Source organism: Hydra vulgaris, chromosome 10 (genome assembly GCF_038396675.1).
Source record: "Hydra vulgaris chromosome 10, alternate assembly HydraT2T_AEP".
Lineage (NCBI taxonomy): Eukaryota > Metazoa > Cnidaria > Hydrozoa > Anthoathecata > Hydridae > Hydra > Hydra vulgaris.
In genome coordinates, this window is record NC_088929.1 from 3,799,262 (window position 1) to 3,825,247 (window position 25,986).

The 25,986-nt window shown below is 25.6% G+C and overlaps 2 long non-coding RNA genes across 2 annotated transcripts; one reads left to right on the forward strand and one right to left on the reverse strand.

The window, feature by feature from the left end:
• Positions 1-1,430: 1,430 nt before the first annotated feature.
• LOC100207080 (uncharacterized) lies at positions 1,431-24,678 on the reverse strand. The gene is made up of 2 exons (XR_010641357.1): positions 24,477-24,678; positions 1,431-1,671 (listed from the first exon to the last, which is right to left on the reverse strand). It is a non-coding gene; the product is annotated as an uncharacterized LOC100207080 (long non-coding RNA).
• LOC136086476 (uncharacterized) lies at positions 11,237-16,951 on the forward strand. The gene is made up of 5 exons (XR_010641356.1): positions 11,237-11,450; positions 12,909-13,119; positions 13,395-13,461; positions 13,602-13,731; positions 16,727-16,951. It is a non-coding gene; the product is annotated as an uncharacterized LOC136086476 (long non-coding RNA).
• Positions 24,679-25,986: the final 1,308 nt, after the last annotated feature.

Below are 25,986 nucleotides of genomic sequence, written 5' to 3' on the forward strand. Positions count from 1 at the left end.
GATTTTATGTGTAATTAAAAAGTATTTTTAGAAACTCCAAGAGTTTCTTAAATGAGTTACTGCAACACTGTTGCAGTGTCTCATTTAAGTTCCTACAATGTTGTTGTTACAACAACGTTGCTGGAACTCAGGAACTCACACGGGTTACCTAGCGGGTTAGAATTTATGCTTCCCGGATGAAAATCGCGGCCAAAACGCGGTGGGATTCTGGATGGCTTCCCATATGGTTCCCAGTAGAAAACCTATATTGGTTCCATACGGTTTTTTTGCACTGGATATAGTTGGGACCCGTATGGGATACTTGCGGGCAAACCTATATGGGCTCCAGAAAGAAACCGTGATAATGCTACCTTAAGATAATGCTACTTTAAGCTCACTTATACCGAAATTTGCACTGATTTTTATGTTTGGTATATATTTTAAAGTTGGGTCTTGAAAGATATAGCAAAGCAAGAATTTTATTAAAGTGTGTGCTTTAATATTTGTTTAATACCTTTAAATATAATGAACTATAGTTATATAAAAATAGCATTTAGAAATTTATGATTAACTTTATTTGAAATCTATTATTTCATTAAGTGTTCGGAGCTACCAAATTTAAAATAAGACAAGTTACTTTACGTAGCAGTCTGCAAACTACAACGTTAATTAATTTTCACTATGTTATGTTTCAATGTTTGCTGAAATGTTTACTTGGAGCAGAAGGCAGCATTATTTTCTTTAGTGGTTTTTATGTTTACCTCATTTTCTTGGTATGGTATCCTTATCATTTTTTTTTGAATTAATTAGTCTCCAGATTTTAAATAGAATCAAGAGAGAAAGCCGAACAGACATAAATAATTGGAGTAAGTTGGCGCCTTATTTTACGTTAGTTTATATCTTTTTTCACTGTTAATTTTCACTTTTTTGATTCATTGTTTAATTTTACTGTTAAATCACTTATCTCACTCACTTTTTTCTATTTTATCACTGTTGCTCTTTTTGATTACAACAACGACCCACTTTATTTTTGTTGTTTATTGAGTTATGCGTTTCTAACATTCAAGTGTAAAACAGTCGAAAGTGCATTTTTCTATAACTTAAACACATGGTATTATTTGCCTTAACTTAACTTATACACATGGTATATATTTTGCCTGAAAAAATATAGCATGACGTTGGCAGCGTGGTGGGGTGGTTTAACGTCTCAGTCGGCATTGGACATTTGTTATAAGTTTACAAGTTTACAATTTTAAATTAAAAGTTTAAATTTTCCAAATTTTAGGATGCTCACGGGGTTTTATCGACACCTTTACACGTTGAAAGTAAGGTTTATATATAAGTTAATTATAATACGATATTTAACTAAGTTAATTAACCCAACCACTAAAAATAGGCTTATTAAAAATTGTTACATCGTTTTGCAAAAGTTTAACATATATTGGTAGAACAAATTTTACCATTTAATATATATTTTACCATAAAACATGTAACTACAATATGTTTATTAATACCACTTTATATAAGACAGAAATTCTGGGTTGAACGCATATATGTTATTTAATCTAATAAGGCCTTGAGACGTTGTTTCATAAACTTTCCTTTGTCCATCTTTGCAGACAAAATAAAAGTTGCCGTTTTGTTCGCATTTTGAATACCATCCAGATGAACACCAGCCAGGAACGTTTATTTCTAAACAACAATATAATAAACTAAATAATACAAACATTAAAATTTTTAATTTATTTAGTGCATAAGAAACCTATTTACCAATGATAACATGATAACAAAGGATAAGTTTAGTTTTTTTTTTTAATTTTAATTTTTAAATTCAAAATATTTTTTAATATAAGTATTTGTAAATACTTATCTGAGGCTACAATTTTTATTATTTTTGATTGATTTTTTTATATATGTAAATGTCATTAACGGGGTAGATGATAAAACTTTGGTCTTATACCTTCTCAGGTCATATCTTAATACGAAAAAGTTCTGTAAATAAATACTATGAAGATGACTATATATGCATCATAAGCTTATTTTTCTTTTAAACTTTTTATTTTCCACCCTTAATAATCTTGTTTTTTTCCCAAATAATATCTTCTCTTCAAAGGTTTTATGAAATGCTAATGCAGATTGATAAGGTTTCTTTTCGTCAATGCACCTCTGATGTTGATACATTCGTGTATTTACCTGCACTTTTGTTTTAGCTACTTAAACTTTGGAACAGTTGCACTTTATTATATAGGTTACAGGCTGACTGTTACTAAGTAGTTTTAATTTTGTTTTTTAATGTTAATAAAGATCTTAAACTTTGGTTTGATTTAAAGATAGCTCTGTATCCTGCCCATCGGAATATTTTTTGAAGTTTTGGTGAAAGGCATGGTGCCCATGGTAGAAACACTACAGGAAAATTATTGCATTCTGATGGAATTGTTTTTATTTTTTATTTTTTGATGAAATTGGTGTCTAATGTTCCTCAATTTTTTATAGTACCCAGTTTTTATATCAGTTATAAAATTTATTTCGTTATTCAATTGAGGTTTACTACAGATGGAGTAAGCTTTATGAAGAAGGTTTTTAGTCGGCAAAAGTCATATGGCATCCCTTCCACCCCCTTCCTTACACGTGACACCAAGTCGCGCTAGCCCTGTCTATATATATATATATATATATATATATATATATATATATATATATATATCGCGGACAAAATTAAGTTACATTGTTGATATAATCGACAATCAAACAATAAAAACAAAATTATTTACGTCAGGATCTACATAACTGAAATAATTTTATGTTGTTTTTTTTTAATTTAATTTCAAAGAAAAACAAATATATTTATAACTCTTTTTAACTCATTGCAAAAGTAACTCTATTAAATGAAATTAGCAATCTTAAAATTTTTTTGCCCAAAATAAATGTGACAAAAGTAAGAAACATCTGAGTTTTTATTATGAAATATAATGTTTTGTCAATAACTATTTATTAAAAATGATTATTATTAAAAATATTTTGTTAAAGTTATTAAAAATAAGCATTTTAAACTATAATTTTCGGAATTTCATTTTGGAAAAAGTAAAACTAATAATAATGGTTTGTCACAATTATTCTTTCGACATCAGATCTCGAGCCATTTCTGATCGAAAAAAAGGCCTAACCTACAAGCAATGTGCTGAAAAATATCAAATATCAATAAGTGGTGTTAGAAAGATGTGTATAAAGTATGAAACAACTGGTCCTGTTGAAAATCAGAAAAGATGTGGTTGCCCAGCTATGACTTCAACAAGAACTGATAAGCTAATTGCACGGATAGCAAAAAAAATTTCAAAAATAATCACAAGACAGATTGTTGAAAATCGTAAATTAAATGTTTCAAGTCGAACTGTACAGAGAAGACTTAATTCAAGTGGTTTAATAAAACGTCTTCAGAAAAGTAGACCCCTCATTAGTGTTATAAATAAAAAAAACGTTTAGCGTTTGCAAAACTGCATATCAACAAGGGTGAGGCATTTTGGAACTCAGTGTCATGGTCCGATGAGAGTAAATTTCAAAAATTGGCTTTAAAAAACGACAAAGAGTTTGGCGCGGACCTTTTGATGCACTCTTAGAGAGAAATCTTAAAAAAACTGTCAAGCAAGGAGGTGGCTTAATCATGGTTTAGGGATGCTTTGCTTCAAATGGTGTGAGAATAACGGGTGATGCGGAAGTTATCGGACAAATCCTAATTTCATTATTTGAGCATAATAATTAGTTTTTGTGGTTTTATGCGTAGGCATAAACGTTCAATATAATATAAACTTTATTGTTTGAAGCACAATTATTTAAAATGAGGTTAAATGCAACTGAACGAGAATCTTTTCGAAAGCGACTAAAAATGGTTTTTGTAAATAAACCTAATATAAAAAAAAAAAATCATAAATCATTTTGAAAAAGAAGTATTTGCTCGAAGTACAATATATGATAACCTATAAAGACTTGAAACTGTTCAATCGTTTTCTGATAGAAAGCACCCTGGTCGTCCGACATTCTGGACAAGAGAATAGAAAGCCGAATTAACGAGACTTGTCAACAATCGAAAAGGGGTCAGTCAGAGAAAAACAGGTATTAAATTCGGTGTAAATCAATCGACAATTGGTCGTCAGTTAAAAAAAAGGAATATTAAATATAGAAAACGTGAAAAGACTTCAAAATACACTATAGAACAACAAATAAAGGCAAATAAAAGAAGCAGGAAACTAGTTAGCCAACTCTATAACACAAAATCGCTTCTAGTCATCGATGACGAAAAATACTTTTGTTTTCCAGGGGACAACATGCCTGGAAATTCTGGATACTACACAAACAACAAAAAGACATGCCCAGAAAGTGTTCGTTTTATAGGAAAAGGAAATTTTCAAAAAAATTGTTAATGTGGATAGCCATATCTGACCGTGGTATGTCCGAGCCATTGTTTCGCACTTCCAAGGGTGTAGCGATCAATTAATCAATCTATATTAATGAATGTTTAGAAAAAAGACTTCTTCCATTTATTCACAAGTATCATGGAGACTTAAACTGTTTATTTTAACCAGACTTAGCAAGTTTTCATTATTCTAAAGATTCTCTAAATTGGATGGACCAATATGTCTATTACGATGATAAAGAATCCAATCCCCCAAATGTGCCTCAAGCTCGACCAATTGAAAATTTTTGGGGACATTACGTAACAGAAGGTTTACGAGGGAGATTGGCAAGCTTCAACAGAGCAAGTTTTGAATGATCGCATTAAACTAAAACTACAAGAAATTGATTTAAACTTTTTACAGTCGCATATGAAAGGAGTCAGAGCGAAATTGAGATCAATTGCAGATGGTGGTGTTTTTTCATATAAAAAATAATATATTTTTATTAAAAGATAAATGCTTTATTTAAAAAAAATATAATAGTAGTTTGTTTTTTTATTTATAAATAAGTTATAGACGTTTTTATTTTATCTGATAACTTCCGCATCACCCGTTACTGGTGAATGTTGAATTTATATATTTATATATATATATATATATATATATATATATATATATATATATATATATATATATATATATATATATATATATATATATATATAAATATATAAATTTTATTTAAGATTCATAAGATTTTTTGGTGAGCTTCTCCTTAAATACAAATATAAATTTAAGAATATATGAGCTAATTAAATCTGCGTTTATCCATTATAACAAATGTTAATAATAAGTAGCTTTATCTTATATTATTGAATATGATGTTATATTTTGTAATACAAAATATGTTATATTTTGTTATACAATTCTCTTACATCCGGAGATATTGTTGGCGTAGGATTGGAGTAGCCACAAATAGTCATAAAGACTAATTTAAATTAGCTCTCTTATAAACAACATATTTGCGTTCTGAATTACTACTCAAGCGCTGAGTTGATGGTCACTGGATTTGAACTGACATTGCATAACTGCCGGGTTTTAACAGTTTGTTTAGCACTCTAACCAAATGAGCTATCAAGCCACAAACGAGTTCAATATAAACAATGCAATTGCATTGTTAATTAATAAATATGATAGCGATGCTTAGTTACCTTAAGGTAACTAAGCATCGCTATCATATTTATTAAATGATAAAATAACGTGTGATAACTAATTTTATGCACAAATACAAAAGTGCATATAGTTTTATTATTGCACACTCTATATTTATTGTAAATTATTTAAAATAAAGCTCTTTGTATTTTATAAGTTTAATAAAATATTTTACTACTTTTCTATTTTTCCAAATTACAGGAAATGGAAAAGTACAAGACTGTAAAAAACAAATTGTACAAATTCATTGTTCAGAATCCTGATATAGAATTAAATGAAGTTACAAAGGTTTCATTGGACCTTTAGCCTCAAAATGGAGTATATATCGTTGGATCATGCAAGTTTAAGAAACTGGTACATTAAAAAGAAAAATTGCCACTGGTCGTCCTGAAAAATTGTAACAAAAAGTAAAATTAGAAAACTAAAAAATATGTTCAATCATAAATCAGGACGTTTTCAAAGAGCAGCCACTAGAAACTTTAGATGCTCTTAACTGTATGTTAAAAAATTGTTAAAAATGCGTACTAACATCAATTAACTAATTAAAAAACCATAAAACAACAAAAAAAGCTAGCTGGATCCAGATGCAGTCAAGTTTTACAGCATTATGGAAATTGTGACTTTTATTCGATTATGAATCGTACTTTACATTGAGCCATGCTGATCAGCCAGGCAATGACGCTTTTTATACCGACGACTTGGATAAGACACCGGAAAATGTTAAATACAGTTTCAAAAAAAATATATCTGGACAAACAAAAAAGATCTGAAATTATTTTCACAGTATTGTTTTTTTATAATAAACTTAATTAAAAAATTTTTAATGTACTTAATAGATCTTAAATGAAATTTTTAACATTATTAAATTTCAGTTTAAACTTATCTTTTCTTTATCTTTTATTAGACAGCTAAATCCTAACAATCCTAAACAGCTAAATAAGCAGTTAAGCTATCATTTTTTAATATTTTCGGCAGTTATTTATAAAGCAATCTCACATTATTAAGCAACCTTATAAGCAACATAAATTGTATCAAAATATTCTAAAAGTTAGCATACATTGAGTTCACGTAGATATTGATCTAATATTGCCATAAATTAAGATGAATGGAGATAAATGAAATTAAGTCATAGTGACAAACGCAGGAAAATACCTCTGTTGCTGCAGCCCGGTTATTTTTCCCAATTGATAGTATTTGTCACTACCACTATTTTATCAGCAAAATGTTAGTGAATGATTTAAACTTCAATAGTATTTTATAAGATAAATTCGTTATTATCTCTAAGTGTAAAAATTTGTAGTTATCTCAAAGTGTAGAAATTTTTGATTATCTCAAAGTGTAGAAATTTGCGATTATCTCAGGGTGTAGGCTCAGGTCACTTTTGCTTTAGGCTGTCGATATGCATCAATAAAACAAGACAACTAAAATTAAAATCTATAAATTCAAAAAAATATTTAAACTTTACAAGCTCACAAATCTTGTGCTTTGAAAGTATAATTCCATGCTGTGACTCGGTAATTATTTGTATATTTATAAAAAAAACTATTTATTATATATACAAGAAAAAGACATATAATAATAATTATTAATAAATATAATTGTCTTTTTCTTATATATACGATAAATAGTTCACCGAGCTACTAACATTCCGTAAATAATATGTATTCACATATAGAAAAGAAATACACATATATAATATAATTAAAAAATATTTTTTATATGATTTTGAAATTTTTTAAAATACTTTTTATTTTAAATTTAAAAAATTGAGCAATAATAATGTCTGTAGAACTTCTGCATACATTAATAATGTATGCAGAAGTTCTACAGACATTATTATTGCTCAAGAATCAAGAATAAGTTCTGCTAGAACTTATATTTTGTCCATGTAGCTTACTTATTATGATATTAAATTTGTCAGCAATAATATCATTATTTATTGATATTAAATTTGTGAGCAAAAATGTTATTATTGCTCAAGAGTCGTTTAGAAAAAAACCAAAAATAGATTTTCTTCCTTTATTTAGCTTTTATCAACAAGGTTAAAGAATTTATCCAAATAATATCAATCAATAAATGTGTTATGTTATTTATTATTGATATATGTATATATTATTATTAAATACATTATCTTTTTGTATATGAAATCTTGATCTCTTACTTTACTTGTTAAAAAAGTTTAATACATATTTATTTCATTTTTTTATATTATTTAAATATTATATGATTTATATATATATTTGAATTATATTTATGAAGTTATTATTATATATATATATATATATATATATATATATATATATATATATATATATATATATATATATGTTACATGACTTTTATTACTATTGTTATTATGTACAATATAAAACAAGTTATTAACACGGATTTGTTCAATGTTTTCCCCACAAAAAGATGATTATGATGCTATTGTATTTAAAACTGCATTATACTTATCTTTCAATGTTAACGACTTTCCAATATGTAAAGGAAGTTTCTCTCAAGTTTGGCTAATTGCAATATTTTATTTGTTTATTTGTTCGTATTCTATATAGCATTGCTATTTTAAAAATTGTTTCATGATTTAAATATAAGAAAAAGCAATACCATAAAATCTTGTTGCCAAAACAGTTGGCAACTCACCATGTAAGATTTGTGTTAAAAATTTGGGATTTAAGATAATTATTTAACAATCATATTATTATTTAAGTTTGAACCTAACATGAAAGTTACGTTGCCAAAACATCGTATAATTTGAAACTTTTTTTATTCACAATGAAAACCTATGATTAGAAACTTGGAAAGATATTCTTTTTTTTGTTTTCTATTTTTTTATAATTTAGTTTCAGGGATTATCTTATTTAGGATTTTCCCAGAATACCGAAAATTTTTCTGAAATTTATTTTTTTCTAAATATCCGAAAAGTTTTCCATATATACAAGTTAAAGTATACATTATTGTCATCTATTTGTTTTTTTGTCGTTTTAGTCATCATTCTTACAAAAATTAAGAAAAGTTTTTAAAAAATTGAGAAACAACTTGGCTGAATGCAAAATTAAGAGAAAAATGAAGGGAAAAATATTCTGAATTTTTTCAGGATATTTTCCGCAAACAATTTTCCGGATTTTTTAAATATAATGATTATATGAAATATGTAGTTTATATATTCATTAATGTAATTACTTTTTATTTTACTTTTATAGTAATATAATTATTTTGCATTGTGGTTCATCAGGGTATAAGATATCTTATATCGTCACAATGCATTTTTGACAAAAATAAAATGTCACATATATAATATTTTATCTAAACATAAATTATCTTATATCTAAGTTTTATCATTTTAGTTTTAATAAATATAGTACAAAACTTAGTTCAAAATCGTGTAACGTTATGATAGATAATTCTCATATTGAAACATGCAAAAGATAAACCCTAGTACAAGGTATACTCTTTTTTTCTACCCTATTATATATTATTTTAGACTGTCAAATTTGTGAATGTAAACAATTAAATAATAAATAAGTTATTATAACTTATTTAATATTAAATTTATTAAGCTACATGAAAAATGATAAGTTCTGCATAGAATATTATTGACTAGGAAGACCCAATGGTATTGTTATGTTATTGTCTAGGAATATCATTCTGTAGTAAGACCCAATAACCTTTTAACTTTTAAAGTTTGAGAAAATTCACTTTTCCCTCTCTTAATTTAATTTAGTTCATATCTTGTCGGAAAATGCAACTTGATTCTGAGTTGAATTTTCAGCACTCGGTATTTATTGGTGACCTAATTTGTCAATACTTTATTATACATATTTTTAGTTTTATACTTAATATATTATATATAATTAGTGGCCCAGCAAACATGTCAGCGTTGAATCAACGTTGAAAACCGGTCGCAGCGTAGAAAAAGCGTTACAGTCACAAAAGCAACGCGCTTTCAACGTTGAATCAATGTTTGTTATTGTATACTAAATCGCGGTAAATTTAAACGTTGAATAAGCGTTGAAATTGCAACGTAATTTAGCTTCTCAAAAAAAGACGTTTATTCAACGTGGAATCAACTTACGCAAAAAGCCATTTTAAAGACGATTCAAAATCTATGCTTCATCAACGTTAAAAATAAACCGCTTTTTAAACGTCACATTTTCAACGTTGAATAAGCGTATAAATATCATTTTATATTATCTTCTCAAAAAACCGCGTTTATTCGACGTTGAATAAAAGTACGCAAATAATCACTGTAAAAACGTCGCAAAGTTGAACGTTTATCAACGTTAGACATTAGCTGCTTTTTCAACGTATTTAGGGGTCGTCCATAAAGTACGTACGCTCATAGGGGGAGGGGGGGGTCTTCAAAAAGCGTACGAAAGCGTATGGGAGGGGGGGGGGGGGGGGTTCAATTTAAAAGTACGTACTTCGATTTTCTAATTTATCACAATTAACCAGCTAATCAATAGAAAAGTTACATTCTGACTAAAGATTCTAGTTTGCCAACATAAAAAGATGTATGGTATATGAAGTAGAGGGTATAGTTTTCCTCTATGCACACACATGTATGGGCGCCCTCAGAATTTTTTGATGTTCCAGATAGGACACTTTCACACATCGTGCAAACTCATAACTTAAGTTTGTTTATACCTATGCCAAATGAGGAGGCCTTGCAAAATATCGGGATGGCGGAGGCCTGTGAACAAAAAGCCTTAAAACGCTTACCCTCCCGACCCCCAAAATGAGAGGGGTGTAAATTTTGCATGGTTATAACTTTTAGATTTGGAAAAAAATTTGGATGGCCTCCGCCATCCAAATTTTTTGCAAGGCCACCTCATTTGGCATATTAACAAACTTAAGTTTGCACGTTGTGTGAAAGTGTTCTATCATCAAAAATCAAAACATCAAAAAATCCTGAGGGGGCCCATGCACACATGCCCGCCCTTATATACTGGCCCTGAGTAAGACCTGAGGGCCGTGGTTGATGGGACGGAGACACCCCAAAAAAAACGTGTCAATGTCGTCTCAAAAACCGCTAGGTTTTGCTAAAATAAAAAGCTTCTTAAAATAGCAAAAGGGCACAAAATTTGCTGTTGCTCCCTCCCACTGAGTTTTACCCTTTGTTTTCAATATTACTGATCTCACCTTAGACTCGTTTTTTACTTACTAAAGAGGGGTGCCTGAAAAAAACGTCCACCTTAAGTATCGTTTATTTACATTTGATTCGTTAAAAAAACAATAAAAGTTTTCCTAGATTTCACCGAAAATCGAACCTGGATCTCCGCGGACTGTTGCCGCCGCATAAACCTTTCGCCCAAATACCCACTTTCAATTGAAAATTTTAAATTTATTTAAATTATTATTTGCATTTATACTTAAAGACGTATTTAAAATGCGTAAGCAAAAAGCTTTGGGGTAGTATAAAGTATCTAAGGTACCCTCCGTCTTTTTTTTTTTTAATTAAACTTTTTAATTAGGAAAAAAAAAAAAAAAGGGGTGGGGGGGGATATTTGTGGTGGGGGGGGTATTTGTGAAACGTACGTACTTTTAAGGGGGGGTGGGGACATAAAAGTACGCATGGCAACAGGGGGAGGGGGGGGGTCAAATTTCAAAATTTTTGGCGTACGTACTTTATGGACGACCCCTTAAGCTATTTATAAAACAACGCTTATTCAACGTTACATATACCAACGTTGAAAATGTGGTAGTTAAAAAACGTTGAAAAAGTGTTATTTTGCCAACGTTAATTAAACGTTGTTTTGACAACGTTGAGGAAGTGACACATTGAGAAATATTGTCTCATTAACTAGCCATTACAAAAATAATTTGCCGTAAAGAAAAGGCAATGAAAACTTGATAGAATGCATGCAGATGGTATAAAAAAAATATTTTGATAAAGTTATGTTTTATAACTTCTTTTTATTGCGGCTAATTTAAAACTTTTAGATTTTGCATCAAATTGTATATAATATACATTAATCTCAGAGTATATTTGGTTTATTCAGGTTATTTTTGTTGATGATTTATTTATTTTAAAATGACCATTTTAATGAATTGCAAAGTTGTAATAAATATGTTATTTCTAAGTTACAAATAGCACTTAATTTTAATAAGATTCAGATGTTTTAAGTAATATCAAAATTAATAAAATATAATAAGTCAGACAAAATTTAGTCTGTTCACAGACTAATTTTTTTATTTATTTGAAAAACTTTAAACACCTTACCCTAATTATTAAGCAAATAGTCAGTATAAAATCTTCGACCAATAATAAAAGTATGCATTATTAAGTTTTTTTTATATAAAAACAAGTTTGGATAAGAAACTTTATTTCCATTTTTTTGAAAAACTTTTAATTTTAATAGGAAAAGGATTAAGTCCTAATTATAGAGTTGGTGTTTTATATTTATTTCTAACATTTATTCTTTATCATATATTTTTATTTATTTTAATAATATGTATTTATGCATATATATATGGGTAAATTTATGAATATATATAAAAGAAATATATACATATTATATATGTATATATTATGTTTATATTTCTAGTCCTAATTTTAGAGTTAATGTTGTATATATATTTCTAATATTTATTATTTATCACATACCTTTGATATGTATTTTTATTTATTTTAATATAATGTATTAATGCATGTAATTATGAATACATATATATATATATATATATATATATATATATATATATATATATATATATATATATATATATCAGAAATATATATATTTTATATATACATATATATATACATATATATATATATATATATATATATATATATATATATATATATATTTATATATATATATGTAAATATATACATATATATACATACATTATATATATATATATATATATATATATATATATATATATATATACATATAAATGTATATATTTGTTTATAAATGTATATATATATATATTTGAATATATATATATGTATATATACATATATATACATACATTATATATATATATATAAGTTTATATATGTGTGTATATGTATATATATATATATATATATATATATATATATATATATATATATATATATACATATAAACATATATTTTTGTTTATAAATGTATATATATATATATATATATATATATATATATATATATTTTATATATATATATATATATATAAAAAAAAATAAGTATATATATATATATATATATATATATATATATATATATATAATATATATATATATATATATATATATATATATATATATATATATATATATAAAATTATATATATTTATATATATATGTAAATAAAACAAATGATGCCTTTTTTTAGATGATCTATTTCAATGACTTCACAATCTTTGGCTTAAGTTGTTTATTTTAAAAACAGATCGAAGCAGAGGCAGTTGCTCTATGTTGTTGGGTAGAAGATGGTTGGTTATTTTTATCAACTGGTGTTCATGCAATGAAAGCTGCCTATAATAGTTTTCCAATTGATTATTCATGGAACAAGCTTAGAGTTAAAAAATTTAAAGTTACTGGAGGTCATTAAATTTTACAGTACTCATTGCTATTTTAATTGTTTTATATGAATAAAAAAACTGTTATAGTTTTATATTAATGGTGAAGTACTATATCAAATAAACATCTAATAAGTCTTATTTTTATTTTGGGATAAGTAAAATTTTGAATCTGTTTATTGTATTATGATTGCTAAGATATATATCGTAATCTGTTTGCACTGGGTCTACATTTTAATTTTTACATTTTTGTTTATATTTGTTTTACTAAATAATTACTTATAAGTATCTATTATTAGATAAAGAGTAGGCGAAGGATTTAATTTTACAACTACAGAGGACTCCAAAAAGAATGAAAGTAATTATGTTAGTGAATGATTGTGTTTCTCTTTGCATTTAACTTTTTATATGGTGAAGAATAAATAAAACTTAATATTAATTATTAGTCATATCTGATTTTAATAATACTGTTTAAATTTTTTTGACATGTGATAATTTGATTTTAGGTGTAAGTTTATTTAGTAAAGTTCTGGTGGATCAAAGATAGAGGAATGATATGATTTTAACTGGTTTCCATCTTATGAACAAAGTACATTATATGATTTAAATTGATGGTTTATAGTTACAACTATTCAAGTAAGTTTAATTTAGTTAATTTATGTATGGAATTGTGACTATTTTTAATAGTAAAATTTGACTTCCATAAAATATATATGTCTATACTTATATAAATGTATATATAAATATATATATATATATGTATATACATATATATAAATATATATATATATATATATATATGTATATATATATATATGTATATATATATATATGTATATATATATATATATATACATATATATATATATATATATATATATATATATATATATATATATATATATATATATATATATATATATATATATATATATATATATATATATATATATATATATATGTATATATATATATATATATATATACATGTATAGCATTAATATTTTTAATAAATTCAGAACTCTAATAATAAAAACAAAATTATTTACGTTGGAATCTACATAACTTCAAAAATTGTATGTTTTTTTTAAATTTGATTGTAATCAAGAAAAAAAATATTTATAATTTTTTTTAAATCATTGTGAAAGTAACTCTTTTAAATGAAATGAGCTATTTTACAATTATTTTAGATTTCAAAATTGCCCATATATGTTTTTAACAGGGTTAAGGTCTGGACTTTGTGGCGGCCATTTAAGGATGTTAGCTTTACTTTTTTTTGAGGAACTGTTGTGTCGCTTTGCATGTGTATTTAGGGTCGTTGTCATGGTGAAAAAAAAATTTGCGATCAATTTTTAAACGGATTGACATAAATTTTTTGAAAGCCAATCATTATACAACTTCCCTGTCATTTACATAATTAATAAAAAAATCTTTAAATAGATTGAAGGCAGATTGTTGAAAATCTTCCCAAAGATTTTCAACAATCTGCTTTTAGGTTATTGTTGAATTTTTTTTTTGTCAGTGCAATTAGGATATTGGTTATTGTTAAAGTCTTTTCTGATTTTCAGCAGAACCAGTTGTTTCATACTTTATACACATCTTCCTAACACAACTTACTGATATTTGATATTTTTTATCACATTGCTTGTAGGTTAGGCGCTTTTTTCGATCAAAAGTGACCGAGATCTGATGTCCAATGAATAACTTTGATGATAAACCATTATTATTATTTTAACTTTTTCTAAAAATAAATTCGAAAAGATATAGTTTAAAATGCTTATTGTTAATAACTTTAACAAAATATTTTTGATGTTAATACTTTTAAGTAAATAGTTATTGACAAAGCATTATATTTCATAATAAAAATGTAGATGTTTCTTACTTTTGTCAAATTTATTTTAGACAGAAAAACTGTAAGTTAGCAAAGTTCATTTAATAGAGTTCTCTCTGGAATCAAATTTAGAAAAAAAATTAAAACTTTTGCAGTTATATAGATTCTGACGTAAATATTTTTGTATATATATATATATATATATATATATATATATATATATATATATATATATATATATATATATATATATATATATATATATATATATATATATATATATATATACATATATATATATATACAAAATTATATAATTTTGTATATATATATGTATATACAAAATTATATAATTTTGTATATAAATATATATATATAAATATATATATATATATATATATATATATATATATATATATATATATACACAAAATTATATAATTTTATATATATATATATACATATATATACAAAATTATTTTTGTATATAAATATATATATATATATACATACATATATATATATATATATATATATATATATATTATATATATATATATATATATATACATATATATATATATATATATATATATATATATATATATATATATATATATATATATATATACTTATACAAAATTATATAATTTTGTATATATATATATATATATATAAATAAATTTTTGTATAAAAATATATATATATATATACATATATATAAATATATATATATATATATATATATATATATATATACATATATATATATATATATACGCAGTAAACTCCCGGTTATTCGAACCTCCAAGGGGTATAAGAATTTATTTTGAATAACCTGAAACTCGAATAACTGAATATGCTCTTTAAAATGACCTACTTTAAGTTTCTTTAAAATTTTAATAAAAGTAGAAAGTAAAAAAGAAAAAGACCCTTGGAATTTGGTGCTACTTCAGTATTATCCTTGTAAAATAATAAATATTTTACAGTTCATTGAAAATATAGTCCATTTATTATTTATTTTTTGTTCCTTAAATGTGTTTTTTTATCTTCAAGGGGAGCAAAAATTGTTTCGAATAACCGAAATTTTGAACAACTGCAGGTTCGAATAACTGCATTTCTGCATAACAGCATTTGCATGAGTTTGTTAAAGAAAATTCACAGGAAATAAAAATTGCTTTGAATAAGCAGACAATTTTAATAAGTGCCATTTTGAATAACCGGGAGTTTACTGCATAATAATTAAATAAATATGTATATATATATATATAAATATATATATATATATATATATATATATATATATATATATTTTATATATATATATATATAATTTCTATATATATATATATATATATATATATATATATATATATATATATATATATAATTTATATATATATATACTTGTGTAATTTATTTATCTATATATTTTATATATAATAATAATAATCCATTTATTTAACTATAAAATATGAATATTTACAATAATATTTATAAACTCACATAAATAAGGTTAGGTGTCACTCATATAGTTAAAAACTAGTCAATGGAGTGATACCTGAACCTATAATTATAAGTTATATATGTAAATAAGTTATATATATATATATATATATATATATATATATGTATATATATATATATATATATGTATATATATATATATATATATGTATATATATATTTGTATATATATTTACTTTTTAAATCTAATAATAATTATTCTAATTTAATAAAAAAATTTTTTTACATTTGCTTTCAGACTACTAATGGTACAAGTTTTGTTTTTTGATTTAGATTCTGTATCTCAATGATATCCTGGCCTATCGATACGATAACCTGTTAATTAAATTTTTATATATTGCATAAATATATATGCAAACACTCACACACATAAATTTTAAAGAAAATATTTATATTTATATATATATATATATATCTATAAATTGTATATGTTAATCTTTTTCATATTTATCATTGTATATTACTGTTTGTATTAAAAATTGATTTTGGAAATATTGCAAGGGCAGAGTTCAACTTACAATTTAGTTTTATTTGCCAATTCAATATATATTATAGTCACGTTTAATATTATTTTGCGATATTTCATACAGCGCATTTAAGCGTCGATTCAACGTTATATTTCAACCTTTACTTGACGTCTTTGAGTCACGTTAAATCGAAGTTTTACTAACAACGTTGCAAATTCTTGCAAAATAGACTACTTTAACAGCGTATATGCAACGCTATTTAGGTAACGTTTTTTCAACGCTAAGTTGCGACGTTTATTTAACGCTTTTTATTTAACGCTTTTTCAACGTTTAGTTGCGATGCTTTTGTAACTTCATTTAGTAACGTTTTTTCAACGTTACGCAATAACGTTTAATCAACGTCTATTAAACAACGTTACATATCTTTGCAAAATCGATTACATTGTCAACGTTTCCGCAACATCTTTTGCGACCGGTTTTCAATGTTGATTCAACGTTGTCATGTTTGCTGGGGGGTATATGAGGCTCCTAAGCCGTGGTGAATGTTTCCGCAGCAAAAGGAGCCTCAAGGTGAAAATCTCACGATGGGTAAGGAAAAACATGATATAAAATCCCTACTACAATGTTGTGTGGTTATGTGGTAACTATTACATTTTTATAAATTGTTTCAATTTTACTGTGTGCATTCTAAAATGACATTTAATGTTGTTCAAAACTTTGTAGATAGCTCATTTAAAATAACTTTGTGGGCTGTCAACTTTGCATCTAGTGAGTTTATGTATGAACAAGGTAATGCAGAAACAGATGCACATATAAGAAGATGGAAAACAAAGAAAACAAATTATTTAATCTGATGTTATCAAATAAGGTGAGTACAGGGTCTTTTTCTAATCACGCGCATCATTTATTAACTTTATATAGAGAGAGATATAGATATATCTATAGATAGATATTAGATATAGATATATATAAATAAACAAAACATTTTTAAACTTGCGTTTTTTATTTTGTACTTTTTTTTTTTATTGTCTCTCAACTTTTTTGTTATATCTTTTTTTATTAAATCCTCATTTATTTTTTAGCAATCAGAATATAAAATTAGAACGCAAATGACTTTTATTTTTTTACATTGTATGTAGTATTGTTTTCTTAAACTTATTTAATGATTTAGATAAAAGAAAACAAATAGCAACACTAGAAAGTCTTGTTGCCAAAATAGTTGGCGACTCACCAAGTAAGATTTGTTTTAAAAGTTTGTGAGTTAAGATAGTTATTAAATAATCATATTATTGTTTAAGATTTTATTTGTTTCTTTTTAGCTAAATCTGATTCATTAGATAAAGTTTGATGAGTGCTCTTATAGGAGAAAATATCGACTGATTCGTTAGATTATGTTTGAAGTGTGCTTTTATGGGAGAATAAATCGACTGATTCGTTAGATTAAGTTTGGAGTGTACTCTTTGTGGATTGAAGCACGCTCCTCGTAAGTTGCGGATCTATGGCTTTGTACTTATTACTTATTGGACATAAGGAGGATATTTTAGCTTTTATTACAAATTCAAAATGTTTACGTCAAGAAATAATATACTGACTAATGAAACCATGTAATAAATTAGGAAATATTTAATACGTATTAAAATACGTATTAAATATTTCCTAGACGATGAGTTTTTTTTCTTTACACGAATCCAAACGCTTTGTAATTATAAAGCAAAATTATTGCTTAGATATTACTTGCCAAAATTAACGTAAAAAGCACGCCTTTTGGACAGTTCGTCGGGACCATAAAATCACTTATATATTGTGCCAAAAGTAACGTGAAAAATACGTCCATAAATCGCGTGAATTGGTCATTTCATGGGGACCAAAAAGTTACCTAAATGTCACGTGCCAAAAATACGTGAAATTCACGTTTTTGTCACGTCGCTGTACCTATTGGGATGCAGTCAACGCCATATAGCTTCGGTAAGAGAAACCTACATATACATACATACATACATAATATTTACAAATATCTAGTCGACATGTCCTTTATTTGTTGTCAATAAAAAAGATCATAGGTTTATCAATTAAGACCAAGTTATGCAGAATTTTGAAGCCAGTTGATAAATCATGTTTTGATCGCAATACTTCAAGCAACTCCAAATCAAGCGACTAAAACTATAGTAGGTTAAATTGCCTTGGTGCAGGATTTTTTTTATCAAACATTCTTAACTCCCTTTATGAGTTAACAATACATTTTAAAATAAGGTATGCTCTGGTATTAGCTGCATGGATAAAGTTTTAAATATTTTTTTATAGTTAAATTGAGAAAACAGAGTTTCACCAACATCTTTTAGATTAGAAGACCAAGCTAAAGTATGATCTTCTAACTTATAGTTAAAGTTAATATATTTTTTCAATAAAACATGTACAATCCTATTAATTTAACATATGCTGTTAGAAATAGGTGGTTGCCATGTTTTTGACCAAAGTATAACGTTATCAAGAGCAAAATGAACTATATAACTTGATATAATTGGTATGAAGCTTTTAAGAGCAATCAAGTTTGTTAACAGTAGCCTTTAAATCGTTGATATATAGTAAAACAATGTTGGACCTAACACTACTTTAATGACCTTTAATAAAATAGCTCTTGAAGAAGTCCTCTATGCTTACAATATTTTGATTATTTCTTTTAGTTTTGAAATGAAACGGCTTAGAGTTGTAATGATCATGATGTGACTACCACCTTGTGACTCTTTGACCATGATGATCATGATATGATTATCACCTTGTGACTCTTTGACCATTTTTATGTGACTATTATGATTTTTGAGCATGTTCTGCTTGTTGTGATGTCTTCTAAATCTCAAGAGAAATAGTAGCATTTATCATGAAGCAATGACTTTGCGTGTGCTGTAAACCAGGTTTTCCATACCGCTAAGGTACGGATAATGCTTATACTAAAATAATGCCAATGACGCGGCTGTGTAATTTATATAGAAGAGTTGGTATTTTTAAACAATTTGTTTACAAATACCAATTCATTCGATGGAAACAAAACAATTAGGAGTTAAGCAAGAGTACTGATTTTGATACCCAGAGACACCTTTACAAAAATTACCCAGAGGCATTTTTGATAATTACCCAGAGGCATCTTTGATAATTCTCCGCATGTTATGACTACATACGATTGTTTACACAAGTGTTAAGTATTACAAGTAAGGTTCTACATAACAAATTTTAAATGTTATGATCATGGTACAACACACGCAGTCACCTTAATTGCGTGTCGTATATTTGTTTTTTAATTTTCTAAAACACGTCTACCTTGAAACATTGAAGTTTTACTTCAAAGCTAAGATGCATTTATACAATACGGTATATTTCTTATTACGTGAAATTTTTTTCATCTTTAGTCTCAAACTTGATTGTGATTCACTTTTCTTCCGTTAATTTAAAAGATCTATTACATAATGTGTTTACATTCGAATGATTTTGATAAAGTTTGGAGTTTGGCAAAATGTTTTTGATGTTTAATACGGATAATTTTAACGCAAAATGGTACCTTTAACATTCGTTTTCATATTTTTGTGATGAAAATGTTATCTTTAATGCTATTGCTATTGTGAAAATTTTTTTAAATTTTAAACCGGGCAAAAAAATGGCTAATATTATAATGAAATAGATGAAATTTTCTTCTTTCCACATTATTTTCTACTTATTACATAAGTTATTTTCTTTTTTCAACATAAATTTTTTTTCTTCTTTCCACGTAAATTATGTTCTTCCTTCCACATAAACTGAGTTCTTCTTTCCGCATAAATTATGTTCTTCTTCCCAAATAAATTATGTTCTTCATTAAACATAAGCTAGGTTCTTATGCTTTTATTTAATTAATTGTGTTTAATATAGCAAGTATGTCTATATACAATATTGTCTGGAACTTATTTATTTTAATTTAATACATTTTTTTAATGACTCTTTCTAAATTTCATAGTTAGTACTTCATCAACATAACTTTTAAAAAACAAAATAAGTTTCTAACAAAATAATCGCTTGTGTAGTTCAAGACTTTTTTCTTTTTTTTTTTGTAGTTGTTAAGGTGCTCCCCGAGCTTCTAAGAAGAAATACCGTCTTACCATCGCAGAAGAGCGGGAAATGCACGCCTTCTTCATTATTTCTTCGTCCACACATTAATAAGAGACATATAAATACTAAGAATGTATTAAATTATTATTTATCAACATTAACTTTTTATGTTATAAATACAAAAACAACTTGGTTCCAAAAAACTTGAATGATAAATTTATAAACACTGTGTGCAAAAAATGTTCTCTAAGAATGACTAATAAAATTCTTTATAAATTGCCAAGTATAAATATATATACTTGCCAAGTATAAATAACAAGTATGTAGAACAGCTACTGTGGGTCTAAACTTTGTAAAATATTTTGTTAAATTTTTAAAAAAATATGAAGTTTTTCTAAATGTTTCTTTATAATTTTGTTATCTTATATGAAAAATAAATTTTTTAAATGGAACTGCAAACGAAAACCAAAAAAACTTTGATTCAAATCAGATGGATTAAAGTCAAAGTCCTAAAAGTTCATAAAAAAATTGTTTGTTTGAGTTGGAAAAAAACTTGAAATACAATTAACGAGTAGTAAGTAAATAAAGAGTTTTTAAATTTAGCAGCGATTCTAAATAAAAAAATGGTACAACAAAAACAAAATTAACGAAATAACTACAAACAACAATAAGTAAGAATATAAACTATGATAAATCATGAAAACAAAATTTTTTTTTAATAAATGGGTTCTAAGAAAGTTTATAACAACAAATATATATTTAATGTCGAGTATTTTAATAAAACGTTTATAATCAATACCAAACGTTTCCGAAACAACCAAGCGTATCATTTTCCGATCTGACTTCTATTGCTTAAAAATTATTTATTTACTCAACAAAAATACTGCATTTTATTATCTTCACATTTTAGAAAATTTTCTTCAGCTTATTCGGGGTCTTCTTGGATTAATTCAATTGCTTAATAAATTATAATTAATGAGTAAATTAAGACAATTAAAGATGTATTTTTTACAAATTTTTTTTTTTTACAATTTAAGTTGTGATAAATGACAAATGTGATTTTTTTTCAAGGCAAAATAAAGCTAAAGTTTAAGAGTAAAAAGACACTTGTACAAAAAAAAATCACAAAAAATGTATGAAATTAAAATTATATGGCAAAAAAGGTAAGAAAAATTATTTTAACATTGTGAAGGTTTCCGAGCAGCCTAATTTAGTTATATTTTGGATTTATTAATGTTGGGATAACTAACTATTATAGGTGGGCTTGCGTTGATGCATTTGAAAATAGATAACTGCTATTAGGGCCATCATTAAAATTGGGTATTTTTTACTATAAATTGGGATATTATTATTATTAAATTGTAGGCCTTATATAGGTCCAACGTAGTGTTATGATTAGAATATGACTGACTTATTGTCAGTTTAACGTTAGCACCAGGTGTGTTAAACAATAGTAACGTTGCAATTATCCCTTGTTGGTTTCTTAAAACGTTAAACTCCTTAAGCTTTATTAGCTACTCAACAAAAGTAAAAATTTTATAAGTAATAATTGTCATTTGTTCTTTTCTTTGTTATTTATTTCTTATCTTTTTTTCCATAATGTTTTTATTTCAACTTTCCCTTCTATGATTCAACTTCTTTGTATTTTATTTCATTTTTTCAATATTGCAAATTAACTTTAAACACGTCATTCTTTTATTTTATTTTTTTTATTTTCGTTATTCTTGTATGCAAATGTTTATTTAAAGTTTTTCTGTTAAGTAATTTGTAAAACTATTAGTATTTTGTTTATTTTTTATTCAATTATTGGTTGTTGTTTTTTTATATTTATTATGGTTGTGTATATTGCAACTATTATATTTATTAAATATTTGTTGTTGTTGTTTGTTTTGTTTTTTTTATATTTATTATGGTTGTATATATTGCAACTGTTATATTTATTAAATATTTGTTGTTGTTGTTTGTTTTTTTTACAATAATTATTGGTATTTCAAAGTAGGTTGTTATGTTTCGTTAAAATGCAGCTGTTACCAACTTTGTTTTCAATGTTTGTCAGTAATATTATGAATATTATAGCATATCAAAAAGTAATATTACATAAATGAACGTTAAATAGAATTTAGTCAATATTACATTCAATATATCAATAAAATATTTAGTTTAGAATAATATTATATTCAATGTATTAATAAAGTATAATATTATATTCAATATATCAACGTTATATGAAAAAAATAACTAAGAAAATCAAAAAGTTGAAACCTAATTATTTTTTTGATAATTATAAATTAAGAGTTTTTTCTCACTGCTTAACTTTCGAATTATTATTTATCGTTACAAAAAAGATAGCTAAAAAACGGTGATTAAATATTTTTCTATGTGTATAATTTTTATGTTCTTTGTGTATGTGTGTGTGTGCGTGTGTGTGTTAACGTCGCACTAGTTTAAAAATTATACAATGATTTTCTAAACGCTATACTCTAACTAGAAATATCAAAAAAATTTCATTAAATATGAGTTGTAGAGATATAATATTTCACTTGAAATACTCATTAGCAATTTAATTTTTAAAAGTTATTAATTAATGCTAATTTTAAAAGACATCTTTAAAGAAATTAATTTATATAATTTAATAAAAACTTCTGCTATGGATGTAACTTTTGATTTTTAATTAGATTTTTAGTACAATATTTTAGGGAAGTATAGATACCCTTGTTAAATGAATGTACCAATACTTCCTTGAAATATTCTAATAAAAATCAATTTAAAAGTCAAAAGTTACCATAGTTACCATAGTAGAAGTTCCTATTTAATCATTACAAGCAATTTATTTTCATAAAATTAACTACATAAAATCGACAAACTCGCAACTTCTGTGCGCGACCATAAACGAACTGAATTTAAACAATTGTTGTGACTCTATGATAGATATTGCAATCCTGTAACTTTCAGGAAATCTTTAATAATAAATCTTTAATAAAGAATAGTTTAAAAAAAATTATAATACTGCTGAAACTTGTATTTTCTGAGGAATTAAAGTTTTATTTTATTATTATTATAGCAACTTATTTAGTAACTAAAATCTGCGTTTTTCTGTTACGTGCGTGATTTCGCTTCAAACTTAATTTATTACTTTGACAACATTACTAATGTTATCTTTGTTTACAAAATAACTATATAGATTAGAATAAAATTAGAGTACGTTGGAAATTGCCAGTTTTATTATTATGAACACAATAGGTAATACATATTTGAGTTTCCGTGCGTGACTTTTTGGAAATGCTCTAGAAGACCAAATTTATGTAAATGCCCGTAGAAAAACAAATTTATGTAAATGCCCGTAGAAGACCAAAACTTATGGAAATCCCCGAAGACCAAATTTATGGAGTTTAAGATCAAAGTTTAGATTTAGAATTTGATCTTTGTAAAAAAAACTCTTTTAAAAAAGATAATATAGAATTTATAATAAAAATATTTCATACTTGTATCAATAAGTGTGATAATGTAACCGTTAACGCACAACTGAAGATAGTCACCATTGAAATTCATCATGTTTTTATCTACACAAAAATTTTCTGCTGCCCTTTTATACAATGTTTCTTTTGGTTTCAATTCATACAATGATCTTGGAATAAAACCTCCTTTTACTACTTCATTGAATACAAAAAACAAAGAGATAACAAGTTTACAGATCATTTTTTTTTTTTTTGGCTTTACTTAAATTTACGCTGATTTATATACTTTTTAACAAGTTTTATCATGCGGGTAATATCCTTTTAAGTTTTATCACGTGGTTAATATTCATTTAAGTTTTTAATTATAGACTATCGAGTATAACCGTGAAAGTCACACGATTGAGTACTGCAAAATTAAATTAATTTTTTGTTGATAAAACTTTTTAACTTTAATTTTGCAACAGGTTTTTATGAAAACATAATTCTTAAGTACATATCTATTTAAAAGTAGATTATTGTAAAACGATGTTAAAAGTATAATTGCAAAAATATTATTGCCATGGCAAAAAAAAAAAAAAAAAGGATAATTAATATGCATTTGCAATCAGATTTATTTTAAATGACATCTTCTTTCTAGTTTTTTTCTAGTAAGAAGTCTTTTACCAAAAACCTCTTACAAGAAAAATTTTGCTTGGGATAACGTAAAAGAATTTACCATGTAAAAATTCGAATAAAAATTTGATTTGTTTGGCTTGTTAAATAAGTTATCATAAATTACCTTTAAATTAGCTAATACTGTCGGTTTTAGTAAAAGTTGTTGAGATAACCCGTAAACCACTAAAATAGAAATAATTTGAATTTTGACATAAGAAAATTCACGACAAGAGTAACCAAATAAACCAAACTAGGCGTCACAACGTGTTTAAACTTGTTATCAATTGTAGGAAATTTTACAGACGAAAAGTGGCCTTTCAAATTTTTATTTAATTTGAATAGTATTGCTTTTTAGTGATGTCCGTCTGTAAACTGTTTTAATGGTTTATGGGTTAATATCTTAACGACACATTTTTTAATAACGGGAATACTACAGCACTTTTTAGAAAATTGAATGAAAATGAATTAACTAAAAAAGTTAAAAGCATACACTAAACGAACAAATTTTATGGCAATTGTGGAAACTATTAATTTGGCTTAAACTGCATTTTGTTTTTCGAACAGCAATAAATATAATCCCCTTGATTTAGGCAATATTTCATTGTTCGTTTTTAAGTTCAGAGAAAAGCCGCAAGATGATATTTGTTCCGGTAGATTGTGTGCGAGAAATACAGAACTTTTTTGGTTGATAACTTGTAGGTGCAGAAATCCCCTACAAGTTATCGTTTAATCAGAATAAAATGTAGATCGAATTGCAATCATTAAAAAAAATAAAATAATCCTTTTATAAAAGCATCATATAGGTATTATGAGAACATTTGGAAAAAGAATCTTTTAGTATGTTTCTGATGGTGTCAAATGAGAATGTTTTACGGTAATCGGT